At 46.6% G+C, this 7,465-nt stretch overlaps 1 pseudogene across 1 annotated transcript; it reads right to left on the bottom strand.

Annotated features, from left to right (window-relative positions):
- Positions 1-2,991: 2,991 nt before the first annotated feature.
- On the bottom strand, positions 2,992-4,265 carry LOC306641946 (nucleosome assembly protein 1-like 4; annotated as a pseudogene). The gene has a single exon. The product of its transcript is annotated as a nucleosome assembly protein 1-like 4 (transcript).
- Positions 4,266-7,465: the final 3,200 nt, after the last annotated feature.

Below are 7,465 nucleotides of genomic sequence, written 5' to 3'. Positions count from 1 at the left end.
GGATTTGTGGTAGGTAAATACACATCAGAGTGCTGGGTGTTATTGAGTCATTAATTTATGTATCAAGTTCTTTGTGTTTCTCTCTACCCTGGCCTCCATTTTGAGTTAGTAGCTAGTCCCCTTGTGTTTTCTACCTCAAGGGCATCTGTAGGATTCTGAGCAACAGCTCTTAGAAGAAAAGCTTCTCTTGTCTTTTGAGAAAACCCAACCTCAGTCGGTACATTATCTACCCCACATGTTCTGGAGAGAGAAGGGAGCAGAGCCAGGGTGGAATTGGGGATTTCACAGCAGCGGGAGGGAGACGGGACTCCTTCATCTTGGGGATGGGGAGGGGCTGGTGGTCTCAAGTATATTCAGAACTCACGCTGTTGTCCCTGTTGCACCAGGACAGATGGCGATCTCTTAGGGTGGTACAGCCATATATTGCAAACTTCTCTTTCCCTAGAAGAACGTCCTATTGGATAATGAGGGGATTAGCAATGAGATTGATGAACTGAAAAATAAATGGCCCTTACTTCAATGTGCCCCAAAGCCCTCTGAGGCCTTTTTCAAGTTTCTCATATCTTTATTTAAAAGGCACAGCTAAAGCTACCATTGATACAGCATTTTTCACCTCTTCCCATAAGAATAAAAAAAATGAACATTACAAAAGCAAAGAAGTTTTAGGAAAAAGTAAACCAGTCCAAGTTTTTTTGGAACTGAGAATTTTCCTAGAATGTAAGATTTTCAGCACTAAAACCGGGATGACTCTTGGTCACTGTGTTAGGCAAAAAAAATGCCTTTCCCCTGCCCAATATCTACAGCCTAATCACTGGAACCTATAAATGTTACCTTATATGGAAAAGGGCCTGGGCAGATGTGATTTAGTTAAGGATCTAAAGATGAGGAGATAATCTTGGATTATCCAGATGGACTCACAGTGTCCTCAGAAGAGAGAGGCAGGGGAATTCTGCTTGGAAGAGAAGGAAAGATGATCATGAAGGCAGAGATGAGGTTGCTGTGGCCACAAATCAAGGTGTGCCAGTGAGCATAAGAAGGAGGAAGCAAGGAAGATTCTTAACTAGAGTTTCCAAAGGAGTGTCACCCTGCTGAGCATTTGATGTTGGCCCAGTGATGTTGGTTTTGGGTTCTAGCTTGCAGAACTGTGACAGAATAAATTTCTGTCACTCTAAGCTACCAAGTTTGGGATCATGTGTCATAGCAGCCATAGGGTCACACAACTAAGATTCCCTCACTCCTTTGGTTGCAGCAATAGAAAAGCTCTGACTACCTGAAGCAACAAGTAAGTGAAATGGAAATACAAGTGCTGGGGACTGAATTAGAGCAAATTATATTTTGTGCTTTTGTGATTGTGTCCAAATGTATTCTAATATTACATGTAACTAAAAAGAATCAATAAAAAGTACTTAGGGGAAAAAAGTGAAGAGAAAACAGAAAATTCAGAATAAAAAATCTGGCTAGCCTACTGCAGCTGAGGAAAGGTAAGACTCTTGACTGACAGATCCTCCATGACTGTATTCAATGGTGGAAAAGGAGTTCATTGGAGCCAAAATCAGATATGCAACACACCATGCCTGGTTCTTAAGTGTGGTTTCCGTGATTAGCAACATGAATGCCACCTAGGCACTTGTCATACGTGTAGATTCAGGGGCCTCACCTCAAACCTACAGAATCGGAAACTCTACGCAGGCACGGAAACTCAGAAGGCCTAGGTGAAGTAAAATAGCTCATTGTCTTTGGGTTGAGAACTGTTGATTCAATTAATCAAGGCTTGCTTGTCTTGATCTAGATACATTTATTTTCCCCACTTCTTTGCTTTTCTTCTGCATCCTAATTTAAGGTTAGCCTTAGTGCCTCTTGTCTAAGTGATTTCAATAATGTTCTAATTTATCTGTCTGTTCTGCTCTTAAATGTCACAAATTTCCCAAACATTGTTCAGAGTAAATTATATAAAATACATACATGATCATTTATTCCCTGATGAAAATCATGCCCCATATTTCCAGTCTTGGCAGTGCATCAGATAACCAGGGAACTTTCTATGATTCAAATTTTTTGTGTTTGGGATGGGTACTGGGATTGAACCCAGAGGCACTGTATCACTGTGCCGCATATCCAGCCCTTTTTATTTATTTATTTTTTTGTGTTTCACAACTTTAATAGAATGCTCTAACTATTCTGTACAAATTGAAAACACCGTTTTCAGGTACGAATGTGTGATCAGGTAAGGCTGCACACTCTACACACCTGGTCACGGTGCGGACTGGCTGTCCCTGGCTGCCAGAGGCCAATACCACCACATACTCGGAAATCTCACACCAGCTGCCAACTGGTCAACCACACCAGGGCTTTAAGACAGGATAAGTGGTAGGTTGCAGAGGGGTGTTACTGAAAAAGCAAGACATGACTTCCACTGCTGCCCAGTTCCCGCCACAGGGGAGGAGGAACCCTGGCCCTCTGGCTGCCACCCGCACCAACAGCAGCACCAGGTCTGAGTGTCCCAGAACCAGCTTCTGCTCTCAGCAGCACAGCAGGAAGCAGTGCTGCTGCTGGCACATCCTCTGGTCAAGCCACCAAGTGGGTCTCACCAATGTAAGGATGAGGGACAGTGTGAGTTCCAAGTCCTCCGAGCATCATTGAATAAATAAACATGAGACTGGCTCTAGCTCCTGCCTCAGAGGCATGCCGCAACCCACCCAACCCCAGGAGACTACGACACAGGAGAACACACTGAAACGGTGGGTGCCAGGGCTGCGGCAGCTCTGAGCAGGCTCACTGGTGGCAACAGTGAGGTTCCTCAGATCAAAGGAGGCACCACAGGCACCACAAGCCCTCCAGCCCACTCCACCCTCATGGTCTGTAGCCTGCAGGGCAGGCCTAGGAAAGCACAGGGCCATGGGTGCCAGAGCCAAACCTCGGGTTCCAGAAGTACATCCTTTTGCCACCATATAAATTAAGCAAAATAAGGAGAAAAAAAAGGAAAAGTCAAAGTCATGCACATGAAAGCATGTTAGATGTTGTAAGCACTGTCCACGTGCTGTAGCAGGACCAGGCCCGTCCTGACAGCGTCCATGTGTGCCATCCACTCGGTCTCTTACTGCTGCTTGTACTTTGCAGCTGGCTGGGTTCTTTTTGGGGGTTAACTTTGGCATCCTCATCTTCTCCCTCCTCGTTATCTTCCAATTCCTCCTCCTCTCCTTCCTTGCCTTCTTCAAAATTGTCGTCATCCTCGACAGTCTCCCCAGTGAAGAAGAGCACAGCCCAGGCCACTATCCACTCATGGAAGAAGTGTCCAATCTCAAAGTCTGAGGCTAACACGAACTCGGAATCTTCATCCAATGATTCTCCATCCCCCAAGGCTCTCAGAAGATTGAAGAAGTTGAAAAATGACTCGTTGGGGACTTGCTTAGTGATGGTCCTGACAGTGCCTGGCCCCTTGTGCTTCAGCTTCTTGATGGTCTTGACCAGGACATTTCTTCTTTTTTCCAGTCAATGGTGCACCCATCGTAGTCCACTATTTCAGGACATTTGAAGGAGAAGGGGTCGGCCTTGTCGGGCTCCAACTTCGTATGTTTTCCTTAGGACTGGGTTGGTGAAGTAGTTGTTGGGCTCAAAGTGGAACTCTAACACAAAAGACAGAGGCTGGCCAGGGTCTGAAAACTTCACTTTAATGTCCTACAGGTGTTTCAAGATTGGTTCATCATATTCCTGCACCAGCTCACTGAGCATGTCCACATTTCTGAGGATGGTGAACCAGAACTCTGGGATTTGGCTGTTCTGCTGCTGCTTTCTCAGCTATGATTACTTTATATTTCATGTCTCCAGCCTCCCTGTCCTCCTCTTCATTTTCACTGTGACTCTGCATCTGTGGGCTCCGAGTTGCCAATGATGAACTCCCTCCTTTTGTCAAACAGAGGCTGGTACAGGGCTGCATACTTCCTCTCCAGGTCGTGCACCTCCTCGTAGAACTTGGCCTCTATTTGTGCACACCACACCTGGAGCTGCTTCAGCGTGTTGACTCTCCTCTTCAATGCTCGGGGTAAAGTTTCGATGTAGCTGGAAGGAGTGTGAGAAACATTGTCAAGTCACTCCTGAAGACAGGTCCTGCCAGGACCTGTGGGTTCTGTATCACCTGATTTGTGAACTTCTCTGCAGGGGAACCCACCAACTATGTTTCACCAGTTGCCAATGACCTGTGCTACCAGCATTCTTAGCAGCTTCCCCAGAATCTGCAGAACACCATAGGAAAAACTGTTATCTGCCATCTGAATGCTCTTATTCCTTCCATGGACAGACACTCCCTCCAGCCTGGTGGACTCCACCAACTTGCATCAATGTGAAGGCACCTTTAACACTGGGTTCCAGCACTCATGAACTAGAAGCAGCACACCTGTGTACTGGGCCGCTGCAACACACATGGATTGTCTCACCCACAGTTTGCCAAAAAACCACCGAATCAAGTGACTTTAAGCACTGCTCCCTATGCAAATTTGGGAAGGTGTAATTCCTATACCTATAAATTGATCCCCCTTTTGTAAATAATTAACTTTTCAAGAGTAGTTTTATGGTCCCAAAATCCAAAACTCCACAATCTTGCTTTTTTTCCCCTTAAGCACTATGTTGGTTTCTGGATTTCCAAATTAGGCAAGCTCTTCTGGCAAATCAGTGCAAATACTCCAAAATCTGAAAAACTACAAGACCTGGAACACCTCTGGCCCCAGCATTTCAGGTAAGGGACACTCAGCCCGTGGTGTGCATCTTGTAAGCCATGACATGGAGGATTCACCGGGCCAGGCGCTTGGGGCTCTCAGAGCACAGCTGTTGCAGGAGGCCATGCCCCGCATGCCCATCTCAATCCAGTTTTAGGATGGCTTCAAGGTTAGACAGTGTGGATAGTGGGCCAGATGCCTGAGTCCCCATCACACAGACACTCCCACTTGATTTGCAGAACACAAGCTGGGTTGACAGTCCTGATCTACACTTGCTGACTCTGGCCTCTTTTGTTCCTTCTCTGAACCTTAGGTTCATTCCCTAAAGTGGTGACCTGAGCTGTATCTTACCAGGGTTAACCACTTGTGGATTCACATGAACAGGCCAGTCAGTAGCCATTCCACAACAGACATTGCTTGAATGTGTTGGGTTCTCTAATGCGAGCCCTGTTCCGATGCATTAGGAGCCTCAGAGTGTTCTTAGGACGTCCATTTTGGAAAAAACCCTAAATCCAAGCTCTTGTAGTTCTGGGTCTCCATTGAGTTACAGAACTTGTAGAACTCTTTGGCTGCACAGTGAGAGAAATTATTTCCAATCATTATCAAGTCAGCAAAAATAGCAGGGAGAATGATCAAAAGGAACAGAGAGGTCCCATGGCAGATGGCCTGAGGCAAGGCCATATCTGGGAGCTGGGTGAGGTCAGCAGGAGTCACCTCTTCTGAGCTGCTTGCTGCACTCTGAACCGGTGTCATTCTTTGAAGGCCCAGCCTTCAGGGTCAGAGAACGGCTACCAACACTTTTTGCAGCCATCCCTCAGGCTTCCAGCTCTGGGGCCTGACCTATGCCGTGTGATTGGATACAAATTGTAGTCAATCAGGGAGGCCAGGGAAGATGCTTTCTGTTGTTTGGCCAGACTGTGGTCACATCACCCCTACCTCACAGTTGCCTTGAGAGCAGTTCACCTCGTTTTCAGGTGAAGAAGCCTATCATGCCCGTGAGCAGGGTTCAGGGTGCAGATGCTGTATACTCTCTGCTGTGCCCATTCATACTGTCCTTGTCACACCCCATACTCTTCTGTTTACAGAGAAATTTACAGCAGCACTTTTCCGTTCCCACACCCATTTCACTACCAGAAGTACAGTAAGATTTCCTGTGTGAAGGCAGAATTTGGGATTTGTTCCTGGCTTCTAGGCCTAATCCTTGTGTCATGTTATGTTAGTTATTCAGTCAATAAACATTCACGGGGCACCTGCTATGTGCAAGGACATCACTAGTTACTGGATCCAGGATCATGAGGAATGATGATATTCCTGCCCTCAAGGAACTGAGACTCTAGGGGCAATACTGAGAAACCGGGAAGTCAAAGGCAGATGAGTGACTTCACATGAAAAAGTTGATGGGGTAAATGGATCTAAGAGCATCCATGGAGATACAGGGTGGTGGACAGGGACCGTCCCCATGAGGAGGTGCCAAAGGGAAGTAAGGTCATGTCCTGTGGCCATCAGAGGAAGAGTGGCCCATTCTGAGGGCAGATGCTTCAAAATTTATGATGTTAGAGCCACCATGGGGTCCCTGAAAAGAGGTTGTCAACACTTGTCAAGAGCCAGATGGTAAATATTTCAGCTTTTGAAAACCATAGCCCTTTGTCACAACTGCTCAATTCTGTCATTTTTGTTTGAAACCAGCATTGGCAACACCTAAATGACCAAGTGTGGATGTGCTCAAAGAATTCTTGGTAAATGGATGTTAAATGGGGGGATTTCATATATTTTCACTTGTCATGAAGCAGTGTGTTCTTTTGATTGTTCTTAGTATACAAACTTAACTGAAAGGCCTGAAAATATCAGAAGGTGTATTTGACTCAAAGTCTGTAGTGTGCACACTCTTTGTCCGCAGAGTTTTGCAAAGGCTATTAGGGAGCAGGGCAGTAGGGCAGAAAGCAAGCTGGAGATGGGATCAGAGAGAGGAACAGGGGCGCACCCATTCAACCCTTGGGACTAACCTGGAGCTGCGTGTTCCAACATCTGCTGGAAATGCCTGTCTGGATTTTCAGAACCAATGTTGATTCTCGCCAGCAGAGGTCACCCAGGGAATCTTTCAGAAAATGAACTGTGTCTGAGGTAGCAGCTACAGGCTGCTTCTAGACCAGTTCTGAAGGTGTGTTTGACCTTGTTTGAATCCCTTTCCTTCTCTGGGCTTCTGCTTTCTCACCAACACTGGGGCACTGGGGGAAAGTCATCTCCATTAACCCTCATGGCTCCCACCAGCTGTCATTGATCTTTGCACATTTCTCTCCAGCTGTTTGACCTTCATCATCACAGACAGCGACCCAACACTGCCAGGATGCTGCAATATTGAGTCTGTACCCTTCCCCCTTGCTGTCTGCAAGAACACAAGGGGGAAGAACATGCAGGACAGAGGATGTAGGCTGTGTCTATTGTAAACTCTGTGTTTCTACAGGGTACCTGAATGCTGTTGCTGCTACTGCCACCAAAAACATTTCTCGAGCTGCTTGTGATTCCCCAGCTCTCCCACCTCTGTCGGTGAAGCCATGCTAAGCAAGCATGCTAGCACTGAACCACAACCCCAGTCCTTTATATAATTCTCGTTCTACAAATGTTTATTATATTACTAGGATTCTTGTGGGTTTGTACTGGAGACAAGAGCCAAGGGGGTGGGAAGCAGTCAGCTATGGGCGGGGCTGAGCCCGGACAGGGAGGGCTGCGGTGGAGCCTGCTCAAGCCGGAGAGCTCAT

The sequence above is a fragment of the Sciurus vulgaris genome, assembly GCF_902686455.1.
Source record: "Sciurus vulgaris genome assembly, chromosome: 12".
Lineage (NCBI taxonomy): Eukaryota > Metazoa > Chordata > Mammalia > Rodentia > Sciuridae > Sciurus > Sciurus vulgaris.
This window is presented reverse-complemented; position numbering and strand designations above follow the sequence as displayed.